This window comes from Gopherus evgoodei, chromosome 3 (genome assembly GCF_007399415.2).
Source record: "Gopherus evgoodei ecotype Sinaloan lineage chromosome 3, rGopEvg1_v1.p, whole genome shotgun sequence".
NCBI lineage: Eukaryota > Metazoa > Chordata > Testudines > Testudinidae > Gopherus > Gopherus evgoodei.
Window position 1 is genome coordinate 95,025,806 of NC_044324.1, and position 16,077 is coordinate 95,041,882.

Sequence of the window (16,077 nt, forward strand, 5' to 3'; positions counted from 1 at the left end):
AACCTGTCAGCTGTCTTTGACACCACTGATAGTACTCTTTTGATATCTTATTCTCACTTGGCTTCCATGAATCTGTCCTCTCCTGGTCCTCCTCCTCCATCTCTAATCACTTCTTCAGCATGTTCTTCAGAGGATCCTCTTGACTCCTCACTCCAACATTCGGGCGGGGGAGAAGGCTTCACTATGGATCCCCTTCTCTTTTCCCTCTATGCTTTATGTCTGCATAAACTAATCTGCAAACACAAATTCAACTCATCGCTATGCTGAGAGTGCACAGATCCACTTCTTTTCTATACCTTTTTCTATCCAAACTGAAGCCTCAGCCTGTCTCTGACATTTCCTTGTGCATACGCAGCCATTAGGTTATACCCAGCATGACCAAAACAGATCTCCTAATACTCCAATCTCTCTTTTCTCAGGAAACGTACAACACCTCCATCCTCCCGGTCTCTCAGACCTAGAACATTCATCTTTGCATTCTTTCTAAATCTTTACATCATGGTTGTGTCAATCTAAAAAATTCTAAAATACTGCCTTTCCTATCCACCCACACAACTGAAACTGTCATTATCTCAGGCTATATCTACACTACAGCAGCTACAGTGGCACAACCATGGGCAGCATGTGCACCCCCCATTCAGGAAGGGTAGGCCCCTGCCCTGCCACTTCAACCCAAGGCCCCTCCCCCCTTTTACCCCTCCCCCTGCTCTCACCAGTTAGCCTGCTGGTGCAGCCCCACACCCCAGCTGGTGCCCAGATCAGCCCTGAACCTGGACTGGCCCACTGGCACTAAGAACAGTCTGGAGGAGCCCCACAGGGCTGTGGCAAGGAGTATTAGTGGAGGTTTCAGGAGGCTTAGCCTCCCCCCCCCCCGCCTCTATTATCTGCCACCCATGGACACAGCTGCACTGATGCTGCTGTAGCGCTTTTGATGAAGATGTTCTAAGTTGATAGAAGAGAGCTCTCCCGTAGGCTTAATAACTCCTGCCTCCATGAGAGGAGGTAACTATGTTGGTGGGAGAAGCTCCCCTGATGACATAGAGCTTTCCACACTAGCGTTTAGGTTGATATAACTTACATCACTCATGGATGTACATTATTCACACCCCTGAGTGACGTAAATTAGACCGAAGTAATTTGCAGTGTAGACATAGCCTTAGTTACCACAATGTCCTTTTCTTTGGCCTTCACAAATGAGGGCTTGCCTTAGCTGTATCCATTCCAGATGCTGCTGCAGAGATCACTTCCCTCGCTTGTCATCCCTCTTTCCATCGCTACACTGGTTCCCCTTTCCCTATTGCATCAAACAAACTATTCTTCATTTTCAAGGCCCTCCTTGCATCTTAACTTCCTTCCATTCCCTTCAGGGAAAGAATTGATCATATCTGCCAATCCTATGAAAGGAGGAATGATTTAAAATCTTTAATGTTGGAACAGAAATAAAATCATACCTTTGAAATACAGGTAATTAAATAGATGAGGCTAGAACCAGACAAGACTAAAACTTTTAAAGTGTAAGAGTTTTTAAAAAGTTAATTAAAATGTCTAAGAACGCCAAGAACCTGTTTAAGACTCCAAATCATTAAGAAGCTATGTGAAGACCTACTATATTTACTTGCAAATTTTTAAACAAAAATCCAGTTCTTTACTTAGCTGCCAAGACCTAAGATCTGGGTGCATTGTTTTCCTGCAAAAAAATATTAAAGCATATGATCTCCTGGACTCTTGAAGAGCCAGTATCTGTACCTCAGGTCCTGGCAGGTAAAAATGCTCAGTTAATAACACTACATTTGAAATTTGTGAGCCTAATATACATGTATTCTGTTGAACTTGGATCATAAATCAATTTTTAAAAGCATTTCAGATCACCTACTGGTACTCTTAAGTAAAGCTGTAACTTTGAGTAGTGCCCTACATCTTAAAGGGCTGCTCTCCCAGGCAATAGCTCTACAAGTGATGGGAAAGGCATTAACATTCCAGAGCTGGCTCACTCTTTCTCTGGACCTTCACCTCTGTTCACTCTTTTTACAAATGTAGTCTACAGATTAAAAGGGACGCTCACTAGGCAGTTTGCCCAACATGTTTTGAGAGGAAACTGTTACAAAACTTAGCATTAATAAAAGTGTTTTCATTACAGTTTTAAATGAAAGTAGTTTTTTCAAAATTTAAGCCATTCTTTGGCAGCGTTGTGGTGGTGCATTAGAATCAGTAAATGAAGCCAATCAGAAATAGAAATGAAACTGCTTAGTTTTTTTCATTGTCCAAACTGAGTAAGATACAGAAAGAAAAGAAGTGAAAAGTAAGTGATATTTTAAATTTGTTTTAATAACCTGGAGTATAAGTAACAGGTAAGGAAAAGTATGTTAACTCACTTTAAATGTGAGTGTCCTAATGCCTAAGAACTCAAGGAGAAGCAAAAAAAAAAAAAAAAAAAAAAGGGAAGTGGCCATGATAACTGTTGTACTATGATGATGCTGGCTGTCCTACCTGATACTAAGCTGAGTTTTAATATAACTGTGGTAAGCCTGTGAATTCCTATTGCTCTACTGCTTCTACCAACTTCTAGCCCAGGGGTCAGCAACCTTTCAGAAGTGGTGTGCCGAGTCTTCATTTATTCACTCTAATTTAAGGTTTCGCGTGCCAGTAATACATTTTAACATTTTTAGAAGGTCTCTTTCTAAAAGTCTCTAATATATAACTAAACTATTGTTGTATGTAAAGTAAATAAGGTTTTTTAAATGTTTAAGAAGCTTCATTTAAAATTAAATTAAAATGCAGAGGCCCCCAGACCGGTGGCCAGGACCCGGGCAGTGTGAGTGCCACTGAGAATCAGCTTGTGTGCCGCCTTCAGCACGCGTGCCATCGGTTACTTACTGTTGCTCTAGCCTTACCATGTGAGGCTAAGTGTTCCTGGGATTAACGCAGCCCTAGGGCCAATAAGGATGATTTTCAGAAGTTCAATTCCCACTTGGTGCAAAAAAAAACACAACAAACCCCCTCCTCCTCCAACTCCTGATGTAGGGGTATGAGTTAGCATTTTCTGCTCTCCCATAAAAATAGAAATATTTAGAGGAGTTCATCTTAGCCTGTCTGACTGGAGAAAAGTTGTTGAGGGCAGGAAAAAGGAAGAAAAGTTATCCATTTGGATGAATACAGATAGGTTTGGGCAGCTAGAGATAAGCCGCAAGGGACCCTATTTGTTCCTCTTTACTCCTAGAGGCAGGGCTGGCTCTACAGTTTTCGCCGCCCCAAGCAGCACACCGAATTGCCACCGCGGGCGGCGGGGGCAGTCTGTGTGCCCTCAGGGTGGCAGGCACGTTTCTGCTGCGGCAGCAATTCAGCGGCAGCTTCTATGTTTAGCTGAAGCCGCTGCGGACAGCTAAACATAGAAGCTGCTTCTGAATTGCCACCGCGGTGGAAACGCGCATGCCACCCTAAGGGCACATGGACTGCCCCTGCCGTCTGCGGCAGCAATTCGGCGCGTTGCTTGGGGGCAAAACAAGAGGGACTGCCGCCCCTTGCAGATTGCCGCCCCAAGCACCAGCTTGGAATGCTGGTGCCTGGAGCCGGCCCTGCCTAGAGGGTAAGCTGCACAAGCAGTTTTACACAAGCTGGAGAATCTCTGAGTGACAACCAATGGGAATGGAGGGAAGACTATTGAAGGACTTGTGTTCTGGGGCAATATTATTTCCAATGCTTTTTCATGCTAGGAATATGCTAGTAACACGCAGCTCTTAGAAGTTTCTCAGTTTTACTAAATTGGTATTTTCTCTATGCTTTCTGTCTCAGCTGGGTCTATTTCCATGTTTTCTAAGCCAGTTAGAAGTGAAATGGCTTTAATATTTTTAAAATACTGTGCTTTTCTTTTTCCTTCTGTTAATGTATAAAGGTGGCCTAAAAGTCACACAAAACCACCAGAGCATTTTTTCTTCTTATTTCTTACCTCAGGAATTCATTTAGATCAGGAATGCCAAATTGGCCGACTTCAGGAATATTTGTTATACACTCTAACATCTTCACTGTGGATGCAAAGATGTTGCTTTGGAATAAATAATTCATTTTTAACAAGTGTTAAGTCACAGAAGCTAAACACAAAAAGTATTAAACAGTCTTACTATAAACCCCTTTCTTTCTCAATTGCTCAGCTTTCATTCACTTGGTGATTTCACTATTCTTTACTCATCATAGTTTTCCAAGGCAGACAAGGCATGTATTTCTAAGGTAAAGACCAAAGCTGCCTTTTAAACATTTTTAGACCTTGTTTATGCAACATGAGGGGAAAAGGACATAAGCCAAATCATTCCCCTTTGCAGGTTGCCTTTATAATATGCTAACTTTGTCTTTGCAGTTTGCTCTAACTTCCTTCCATCCCTTGTTGTCTAGATAAGTTTCTCAAATGTTATACTCTGTTTCTATATAATTATCAGGGAAGAGCAAAAAGTTCTGATCTCTTCTTTAACCTTCCTTAACCCACAGTCTCTCACAAATGGAGGCTGCATCATCTCTGTTGCTTCACTCTTAGCTGGCTGATACCTAACTGAAGCATTCATTTGCCTATTAGGTTCAGCAAGGGAGCAGTTTCTCTTACGACTCTTAGGCCACATCCACACTACAGAGTAAAATCGAAATTAATAAAATCGATTTTATAAAACAGGTTTTATAAAATCGATTTTACGCGTCCACACTAGGGCACATTACTTCGGTGGTGTGCGTCCATGGTCCCAGGCTACCATCGATTTCCGGGGCGGTGCACTCTGGGTATCTCAGTAAAAGAATGGGACCAATAACTTCGATTTCCGTCCACACTAACCCTAAATCGATATAGTAATATCGATTTTAGGGTTACTCCTCTCGTTGAGCAGGAGTACAGAAATCAATTTTAAGACCCCTTAAAATCGATTTTAAGTGCCTTGTAGTGTGGATGGGTACAGCGTTAAATCGATTTAACGCTGTTTAAATCGATTTAACGCTGTAGTGTGGACCAGGCCTTAAAGTGCCAGAAGCAGCCTTTTCCCAGCAACTTTGCTAAACCTGACAGGGTATTGTATTGGTTATATAAAATACTTATTTTAAAAGTTTACTTCAGTTAGACTCAAAATGAGGCTGCCTTTCCTGAAGAGTAGAAAAAGATTAATCTCTTGCAGTTTAAGGAAGCTGGCTTATATGATGGAAACCATAGAGGAGGAAGAAATCTCACAGGAGGAGGAGTTTATAAGAGGTCTCTGCAGGTGTATGTCTTCAAATAGAAGTGCTGCTAAAGCATATAGAGGTTCACTTAAGAAACAAAATCATATAAACACATTGGAAATTTTTGCTGAGAGGTATAATAAATATATCTGAGGTCTTCATGGGTGCTTGCCTGAAAGTTTCAGGAGTCTCTGCAATGAGGTGGGGCATCATAGCATAGGTTTTTCAAGAGATTTTTTAATCTATTCCAGGTCCAGCACTTCAAAGCTTGGCAGTTCATAGCCCTGGTGGCACCTCTGGGCTTGCCGTGTCTGTTAAAAAAGTAAAAAATTGCTTGAGCCCTATCTTCTAATTGCTTGAGCATCTTCACCTCTTTCATTACAAATTAAATACTGCCCATACTTACATCAGCTTCAAAATCTGAAAGGGGAGTAAAGCAGAATCAGGTGGCATAAGTTCAGATATCTTATTTAAATTGTAAACTTGTCAGCGTTACAAAGGAAAAACTAGTTTGTGTCAGTGAGTTTTAACAGTAATGTTTTTAATAAAAAAAATTCACTTCTGTAGCATCTTCCATCCAAGGGTCTCTCTATGTCCCTTACAGCCATTAACTAATTTAACCTCAAAATACCCTTGTGATATAGAAAAGTATATTAGAACCTCATTTTATAGGTATGGAAAGTGAAGCACAGAATTTAAGTGACTTGCCAAGGATCTTACAATGAGAGTGCACACTAGGAATGGAACCCAGGAGTCTTGACTTCTGCTCCCATGATCTAGCCACTGACCTACATTGGCTTTTAATTCACTTATTGTTCTAAGTATCATAATCAAAATAGAAACTTTGTGCTGTTTTTCTGGGGAATGATCCAGTACTCTGGCCTGAACATAGGAGGTTCTGTCTTTGGCCAACTTCTTTATTCTGGGGGTAAGAAAAACAAAGTGTTACCTCACAAAACAGCACAAGGATTTTGTAGGCAAAATATTCCTTGTCCCTGGACTAACAAAAAGCTGAGGCTAAAAGACAAATCAAAAAGACATGGTAAATCAGATGTGTGATGAGGCAGACTGGCCCTGCACTGGGACTGAGAGAGTTAACCCTTCCCTGCTGGCAGAGGAAGCCACGTCCCTGAGGCCCTGCTGGGCATGCTCCAACCGGGAGTAAAGCATAAAAGCTTGCAGAACTGCTCAGTCAGGACTGGTGGCAGGGGAAGGAGGATGCCCAGCAGAAGCCCCAGCCCAGGAGCAGTTGCAACCCTTACAGGAGGGAGCTGAGGACCCAGGAAGCAGGCCCAGAGATTAGCAGCTGTGGGAACCCCAGTGAGCATTGGATGCTGAGGAACCTGGAGACCTTGATGCCACAAGGACTGCTACATTTGGAGGACTGGTAGGAAGTGACCCAGGGAAGGGATGGGAGTAGTATCTCCCACCACTCTGAGGACAGTGTGTTGCGATAGGATTCCATGCTGACCCGTGGCGGATCACACCATCACTCACAGGGCCCTGGGTCGGAACCCAGTGAAGTCAGGTGGGCCCAGGCTCCCCTACCAGGGATCTCTAACACCCCCCCCTCTTTTGGGGGATGACATAGTTCACCAATCCCTCTCTCTCTCGCCCCCAAAGAAGGTAGACAGACTCCAGCCGCTGGGCCACGCTATCCCCCGAGGAGAGAAGAATTTAGAGAGACTCTGGCCATTAGGCCACACTGCCTTAGGAGCACACTATAGAAACTCCAGCAGCTAGATAGTGCTATCTCACTAGGAGAAGAGGAGGTTGAGAGACTCTGGCCATTAGGCCATGGCGCCTTAGGAGTGCACTATAGAGACTCTGGCCGCTAGGCCACGCTACCCCATCCGGGGAGGCAGATTTGAGGGACCCTAGCCATTGGGCCATACAGCCCTGACTACCAAGGAGGTAGCAAGACTAACATAGATGCAGGGAGGTGTGGTTAAGCTCACCCCCTCCCTGAATCAAAGGGGTTGACAAGGTACAAAACCCGCCACAAGAGGAAAGAGTTAACTATCCAGTTATGGAAATAGTGGGGCACATTAAAGTTACGTCGGAATCATTACAGATAAAAGCAAGCAGTTGTCTCATTGGGTTGAACACTATTCAGAGCTATACACACAGGAAAGAAATATCACCAGCGAATCACTGGACCAAATACCAACTCTACAGATCATGCCAGAGCTAGATGTGGAGCCCACTATAGAAGAGCTAAGCAAGGTAATAGATTTGCTGTCAAGTGGCATGGCTCCTGGAAAAGATGGAATCCAAGCAGAAATCCTCAAGTGCTGGAAAGACAACCTATTACCTTCATCAGCTGCTACTTAAATGCTGGAAAGAGGATGAGATACCACAAGAGATGCATGATGCAAACATCATCACTTTGTATAAAAACAAAGGCGAAAAGGGAGACTGCAATAACTATGGAGGTATCTTGCTCCAAAGTGTAGCAGGAAAAGCTTTCACAAAAGTCATCTTAGTGTACCTACAACAGCTGGCGAATCATGTCTATCCTGAATCACAGTGTGGATTCAGGGTTGGAAGATCAACTATAGACATGATATTTTCTCTGCATCAATTCCAAGAAAAGTGTAGAGAGTAAAACTGACCATTGTACATCGCCTTTATGGACTTAACCAAGGCATTCAACACAGTTAGCAGAGCAGGTCTATTTGCAATACTAGAAAAGATAGGATGACCACCAACTCTGTTAAGTCTTATGTGTTCATTCCACAACAACATGAAAGCAACTGTCCAGTTTGATGGGTCCACTTCATACAGCTTTGAGATGAAAAGTGGAGTGAAGCAAGGATGTGTTCTTGCCCCTACACTCTTTGGAATCTTCTTCTCGGTACTCTTGAACTGTGCATTTAAGGACATGAAAGATGGAGTGTATCTCCACACAAAATCAGATGGGAAATTCTTCAACCTGTCCCAAATTAAGTCAAAGACCAAAGTCAAAAAGGTGCTAATGAGCAAACTTCTATTTGCTGATGATGTTGCCCTCATAGTCCACAATTAATATCTACTACCAGAACTCATGGACCCCCTTTCAATTGCCTGTCAGGCATTTGCTCTCACCATCAGCATAAAAAAACCAGTTGTATTAAGACATGAGGTTCCACAAGATCCTTCAGTTACCTTAAAAACAAACCAGACAGAAGTAGTCCAAAAGTTCAGCTATTTAGGTTCTACAGTGACCACCAACTTCTCACTGAATGAAGAACTAAATGTTCGCATTGGAAAGGCTGCCACCTTCAGTGGACTAATTAGAAGAGCATAGAACAGCTCAAACCTTACCATCAAGACCAAAATGCTAGTGTACGAAGCTTGCGTCCTGAGCACTCTCATGTATACTGGGGAAACATGGACAACTTATGCTCATCAAGAGAAAGGTTAAACAGTTTCTACCTATGTTGTTTACGCCACATACTCAACACCAAATGGCAAGATAAAGTCACCAAAGCAGGGGTTCTTCAAAGGGCAAATTTACCTAGTGTGACAACCCTTCTCAAGCAAAGATGACTGCACTGGCTGGGCCATCTGAGTAGATTGGAAGACGGATGCGTACCCAAGGAAATGCTGTATGGAGAGCTATCAGAGGGAACAAGAAAAACAGGACGTCCCAAGCTTCACTATAAAAACACATGCAAGCGAGATATGAAGGAATTTGGAATTGATCCTGACCAATGGGAAATCTTGGCAAGTGATCATAACAAGTGGTGCCATCATCTCCATCAGTATCAAAGTCCATGAGAGAAGCCGGCTCCTACAGCATGAAGAGAAAAGGGCCCATAGGAAGCAAGCAGTTCCCAACCAAGGTACATGCATTTACCAGGGCGGAAATAAATTAGTGGCCCCAATCTTGTAAAGTGACAAAAATGAGAGCTTGTCTACACATAGAAATAGCACTGGTTTAACTTAAATCAGGTTAGTTAAACCATTGTAGTTTTTGTGTGTGGACTCTCTTGTGTGAAATTAACACTGGTTATATCCGTTTAGCATGTGCCTGTTTACTGACACAAGCTAAACCAGAGTAAAGGCTTATCTACACAAAAGTTTTGTATCACTACTATATTGATTTAGAAAGCCATGTAGTAAAAGTGGTGCAATCCCCTGCTGTGGACACAGTTATAGTACTATAAAGGTACATTTATCAGTATACCTCAGGAGTGGCCAAACTTACTGACCCTCTGAGCTGCATACAACAATCTTCAGAAGTTCAAGAGATGGGGCGCGCCTGCTGGGTCTTGGCTTCAGCCCCGCAGCGGGGTGATGGGACTTGGGGCTTCAGCCCTGTGGCGCGATGGTGGGTCTCAGGGCTTTAGCCCCAGGGATAGGCAGGCTCAGGGCTTCAGCCCTGCGGGGAGGGGGGTTTCGGGGCTTCAGCCCCATGGGAGGCACCTATCTGGGCTTGGGACTTCAGCCCCACTCCTGCTGAAGCCCTGAGCCCCAGTAGGCATGCCCTATGGGGTTGAAGCCCCAAGCGCCCCCCCCCCCTGCTGGGCAGAAGCCAGAGGCAACGCACAAGGGGGTCACATGTCCCCACCAGATTTTTGCCAGGATTTGCTGGCTGTGCTTGGTCAGATGGTGCTACCAGGCCCCCTCCCTGCATGGCAGCTGTTGGACCTAGAAAGCTGGGAGCTATGGCCATGGGGAAAGGCAGCAGCAAATAGCTTGGAGCTGCAAGGAGAATGACTGAGGGTAATGGGGTGCATGACTCAAGCTGTTGGGGGAGGGGACCTATAAATTGTGCCCCACCCACTCTCAGCAGGCACCATTTGTTTCTGGCAGAAGCCCTTAGCCCCACCACCCTGCTGCAGGGCAGAAGTCCTGAGCTCCCCCCTCCCCAAGTCTGGTAGGTGGAGAATGGGGAGGGAAGCTCTGCAAGCTGCACTTTATAAAAGAGCCAGATGTGGCTCATGAGCTGCGGTTTGGCCACCCCTGGTATAGCTTATTACCATAACCTTAGCTATACCAATGTAAGCATTTTTATACTGGTATAGAATCATAGAAATATAGATCTGGAAGGAACCTCAAGAGATCATCAAGTCTTTCTCTTCCTCCTCCACAGTGCTGAGGCAGGATTAAGTATACCTACACTAACCCTGACAGATGTTTGTCTAATCTATGCTTGAAAATGACCAATGATGAGGATTTTACAAGAGCCCTAAATAACCTGTTCCAGTACTTAATTATCTTTAACATTAGAAAGTTTTTCCTAATATCCAGCCAAAATCGCCTTTGCTGCAAACTAAGCCAATTACTTCTTGTCCTACCCTCAGTGGACTTGGAAAACAATTGATCACCTTTCTCCTCATAATAACCTTTTATATATTTGAAAATTATGTCCTCCTTCTGCCCTCAATTCTCTAGAATAAACATATCAAATCTTTTTTCATAGGTTGTGAGTTTTTTTTTCTCTCCTCATGACTCTCTCCATTTTGTTCACATCATTCTTAAAGTGTGGTGCCCCAAACTGGAAACAGTACTTCAGCTGAAGCTTCACCATTGCTGAGTAGAGCTGAACAGTTACCTCCAGAGTTTTACATACAACACTCCTGGTAATACACCTCAGAATTACATTTGTCTCTTTCACAATAGTATCAGATTGTTGACTCATATTCAATTTGTAATCTACCATTATTCCCAGATCTTTTTGTGACCCGTTGTGCCTGGGGCAGCCCTCACTGAAAATGCCACAGTCAGGGCAGGCTGCAAAAGGGAGAGCAGACACTCCCAAAACTGGTGGTTAATACTGAAGTTAAACTTGCCAACCAGTCACAAACTGTACTTCTGATTCCCTCCACAAGTTATTGAGAAGAGAAAAAAGAAATCACACAGCCCCCTTTATTGCATTCCAATTCTCTGGCTCCCAATCAGCACCTAGGTCCAGTACAGTGAGAAGTTATTTAAAAACTCTGCTCACTATACAAAATGCTCTTCTGACCCCAAAGGGTCAGCCACGTCACCAGGTCAATATTAGTTTGGATCTTACCTAAAATACCATGGTGCCGGTCAATCCTTTAGTGTCTAAAACTAAAGGTTTATTCTAAGGAAAAAAGAGAGAACATGAAGAGAGTTGTTAAATGGTAAAGCAATCGGATACCTACAGACTTCAAAGTCCATATATCACATTCTTAGCAGTATTGGTGAGTTTGCTAGCTTGAAAGTCCCTCTGGAACACATCCAAAGCTTGGATGGGTCATTCAGTCCTTTGGTCAGGCCTTTGTAGAAAAGTTACTCCAGAAGTAAGAAGCGGGAGTGAAGACAAAATGGAGAAGATGCAGCTGACCTTTATATTGCTTTTGCCATGTGGCTTGTACTTCCTGTGTCCCAAACACAAGCTTCATAGCACATGGCATGGAAAAACCTTGGAGTCTCCTGTCCATAGGCCTGCCTCTACAAATCCTGCTGACTCATAAGGTATAGCCCCTGGGTTCTTTGAACAGCTGATGACCCTTGCTGGGCCATTGAACAGTCTCAGCACTGATGCCAATCTGTCTGGGGATGTCACCCAGAAACACAGTACAAGTTTTGAAATACAGATATATTATACATATCTATAATTCACAATACAAAGATGATACAAACATATAAACAAGATTATCATGCTTGGCAAATCATAACATTTTCACAGATACCTTACATGGCATATCTGGTCAGATTTCTTGCAATTTTATAATATTGGTATGAACAATATCATAAAATGTCTCCCATGTTTCATACAGCATCACACCTTTTCTGCAGTACCACTACCTATCCAGTTTTTCCTGATTTTGTAGTTGTGCATTTGATTTTTCACTAAGTGAAATACTTTGCACTTGTCTTAATTGAATTAATTTTTTTTTATTTCAGACCTGTTCTCCAATTTATGAACAGCATTTTGAATTCTAATCCTATCCTCCAAGGTGCTTGCAGCCCATCCCAGTTGGTGTCATCTGCAAATTTTATGTGTACTCTCTACTCCATCCTCCAAGCCATTAATGAAAATATTGAATAGTCCCAGAACTGGGACAGACCCTGTGGGACCCTACTTGATGTCTTTCCAGTTTGACAGCAAACTAGTGATAACTACTCTTTGAGTATATTTTTAAACAGTTATGTGTCCACCTTATCATAATGTCATCTAGACATGTTTCCTTAGTTTGCTTATGAGAATGTCATGTGGGACTGTGTCAAAAGCCTTATTAAAATCAAGATACTCTATATCACATTTACTGCTTCCTCCCTTCCCGCTATAACTAATTAAGCAGTAGGAAGTTGTGCTGCTTTAACTGTATTGGTTTCTAAACCAAGAGAGTTATAGTGATACAAAAACTGTTTATAGACAAGCCCCTAAGTGTCCATACACAAAGTTGCAATAGTTTGACTAAACTGATATAAAATAACACTTTCAGTTAAATTGACACTTGTGTGTAGACCAGGGGTTGGCAACCTACACCACACGTGCCAAAAGTGGCACGCGAGCCGATTTTTGATGGCATTCGGGGTGGGGTTCCCGCTGCTGGCCCCTTGCCAGGCAGGGTCCCGCTGCTGGTCCCACTCAGCACCCGCTGCTGGCTTGGGTGAAGGAACCCTAGGCTGGCAGCGGGCTGAGACCCTGGATGGCAGGAGCCAGCAGCTGAAACCCCAGAGCGGGGCGGGCTGAGCCGCTCAGCCTACTGCCGCTCTGGGGTTTCCACCGCCAGCTCCTGCCAGCCGGGGTCCCACCGCCAGTCCCACTCAGCACCTGCTGCTGGCCTGGAGTTCCTTCCCCCAGGCTGGCAGCGCACTGAGACCCCGGCTGGCAGGAGCCGGCAGCTGAAACCCCAGAGCAGGGGCGAGTGGAGATGCTCAGCCCACCGCCAAAACCCCAGAGCTGGGCAGGCTGACCTGCTCAGCCCTCTGCCGCTCTGGGGTTCCGGCTGCTGGCCCTTTGCCAACCAGGGTGTCATAAACAGATAGCTAAGGGTTAATGTTCTTTTATCTGTAAAGGGTTAACACAGGGAACCAAACACCTGACCAGAGGACCAATTAGGAAAGAAGACTTTTTCAAATCTGGGTGGAGGGAAGTTTTGGGGGGGAGTTCTTTGTCCTTTGTTCTTGGTCTGTTCTTCTCTCGGCTCTGAGAGTGATCTTTCTATCTCCAGGCTTTCTAATCTTCTGTTTCCAAGTTGTAAGTACAAGGATAGTAAGACAATAGGTTTATATTGTTTTCTTTTGTACTTACATGTGCGTAGTTGCTGGAATGTTTTAAATTGTATTCTTTTTGGATAAGGCTGTTTATTCATTTTTTTCCTTTAAGCAATTGGCCCTGTATATTGTCACCTTAATACAGAGACTATATTTAATGTCTTTTTCTTTCTTTTTTATATAAAGCTTTCTTTTTAAGACCTGTTGGAGTTTTTCTTTAGTGGGGACTCCAGGGAATTGAGTCTGCAGCTCACCAGGGAATTGGTGGGAGGAAGAAGTCAGGGGGAAAATCTTTTTTTGTTAGATTTACTAAGCCTGACTTTGCATACCCTCTGGGTGAGGGGAAAGAGAGATTAGATCTCTCAGTACTTGTGTTTCCAGGACTGGAAGCAGGGAATCTCCTAGGGTCGTCCAGGGAGGGGAGCCTGGGAGGAAGTAACAAGGAAACAAGGGGGGGGGAGTTATTTCCCTTTGTTGTAAGACTCAAGGCATCTGAGTCTGGGGGTCCCCCAGGGAAGGTTTTGGGGAGACCACAGTGAGCTAGGCACTGTATAATTCCTAGCTGGTGGCAGCAATTACCAGGTCCAAGCTGGTAACTAAGCTTGGAGGTTTTCATGCTAACACCCATATTTTGGACGCTAAGGTCCAGATCTGGGAAGAAATGTTATGACACAGGGTCCCTGCCGCAGCGCTACTCAACTTGCTTCTGGTTGGAGTTCCAGCACAGGCCCCCTGCCAGACAGGGTCCAGACCTCCGGCCCTGCTCAGCCCTACCAGCCGCCAGCTCCACTCACTGCTGCCAATCTGGAATTCCAGACGGTTAACAACTGATCACTCAGAAGCCTGTGTGCAGCTTAAAGTATCAAATACATGCCACCAGACATTGGAAAACTTATCAAGGAAAAGCAAGAGCAAGGATCACATTAAACTAATAAGATCTGCAATTTAATTTAATTTAAAATAAAGCTTCTGAAACATTTTGAAAACCTTGTTTACTTTACATATAACAGTAGTTTGGTTATATATTATAGACTTATAGAGAGACCTTCTAAAAAACATTAAAAGGTATTACCGGCATGCGAAGCCTTAAATTAGAGTGTATACATGAAGGCTCAACACACCACTGCTGAAAGGTTGTCGACCCCTGGTGTAGACGAAGCCTTAGTGTTTGTAAAAGATCCTTATTCTCCAATTATGATGAAAAGTCAGACAAAACTGAGTGATTTATTTCAGTGTTTAAAGGGACATAACTTGAAACATAATTTAAAAAAATAGTTTAAAGTTGCTTCTGGTATTAAAAATTGATGGGGAACTGAGAAGGTTTACAGTTCTACAATTATGTTCTCGTATTTAAAAAAAAATCCTTGTACCTGTTGGTATGTGAGGACCCACAAAAACAGGGAAATGACTATATGCAAAGTGCTTCTAAATACATACATTAAACAAACTGATTTTTTTCTCATTTCTTTCAGTTCTCGTAATCTGAAGTGCTGTATCATTTCAGACAGAAGCATATTTTTAATGTTGTCTATTTCTCTTTAATCTAATTTGTGTCATTTTGAAAGTTCATAGCCATATTCTATTCTGTACAACCTTCCTCTCACATATCACCAGTGTAAGATATTACATGGAAGGGGTCATATGATAACTAGTAAATTTTATTTTTCTGGAGTCTAAATGTCAAAGGTTCTCAATGTCATGTAATTAATGGCACTTGGCATATTACTGAATTGGGCCCAATGTTTTTTAAAGCTTTCAGCACGATTGAAAAGAAACAGCATGCTCCTTGTTCAGGTCACTGTTACATGTGTGCTTTGTTTGTTTCTGAGAGCCAAATATTATTTGTATTTCTAGTAAACTTGTATATTATAGTAGCACCAAAGACCCCAATTGGTACTGAGACCCTAGTGTGCTGGGTACTGTGTAAATACAGAAGAGGGACAATTCTCACCCAGCAGAGCTTACAATCTATCCTTAGGCCCCAGAAAAGTAAACTTAATCAATCATCATACAGCCCTGCTTGTAATTTCTTATACCATAGATACAAGTACATGGGAGGCAGATTGCACAGACTATACTATAACACTCAGTTCTTATTCTTTATATGTTGTAATGAAAATATAGATCTTCCACAACAACTGAAACATTAACCTATCTATAACAGAGGATTGATCTCTAGGCATATGCCCAGGGCACCTGTTCCAAGGCAGGTCCTTTAGTGCATTGGTTAGCACAAGTGATGGAACTGAGAACAGCCACTGTTTCACAAAGCTACAATTTATAAGGTGCCTATAGACACATTCAGTTAGGGTTGCTTTTTGGTGTAAGAAAATAATGTCTTCCTAGAGCTTCCTAACAGAGACTTGGGAAATGTAAATTTGTAAGGAGCAGAAACCAGCTAGGAAGGCTATGAGGTATCAAGTCTGCTGGGAGGAAAGCCTCAGCAGGGACAAGGCTAGTACTCTACACCAAAGTTTGTGACCTAGCAAGAGTAAAGTTGCCAGGCATCCGTTTTTTGACTGGAATGCCCGATCAAAAAGGGCCCCTGGTGGCTGCTGACTGGGCCGGTAAAAGTCCGGTCGGCAGAGCAACGGGGCTATGGCAGGCTTCCTGCTTGCCCTGGCTCTGCACAGCTCCTGAAAGCGGCCAGCATGTCTCTGCGGTCCCTAGGCACATGGGCAGCTAGGGAAGCTCTGCGCGCTGCCCTCA

General features: G+C 43.4%; 1 long non-coding RNA gene across 1 annotated transcript; it reads right to left on the bottom strand.

The window, feature by feature from the left end:
- Positions 1-586: 586 nt before the first annotated feature.
- On the bottom strand, positions 587-16,077 carry LOC115648406. The gene is made up of 3 exons (XR_003999545.1): positions 16,000-16,077; positions 13,069-13,078; positions 587-597 (listed from the first exon to the last, which is right to left on the bottom strand). It is a non-coding gene; the product is annotated as an uncharacterized LOC115648406 (long non-coding RNA).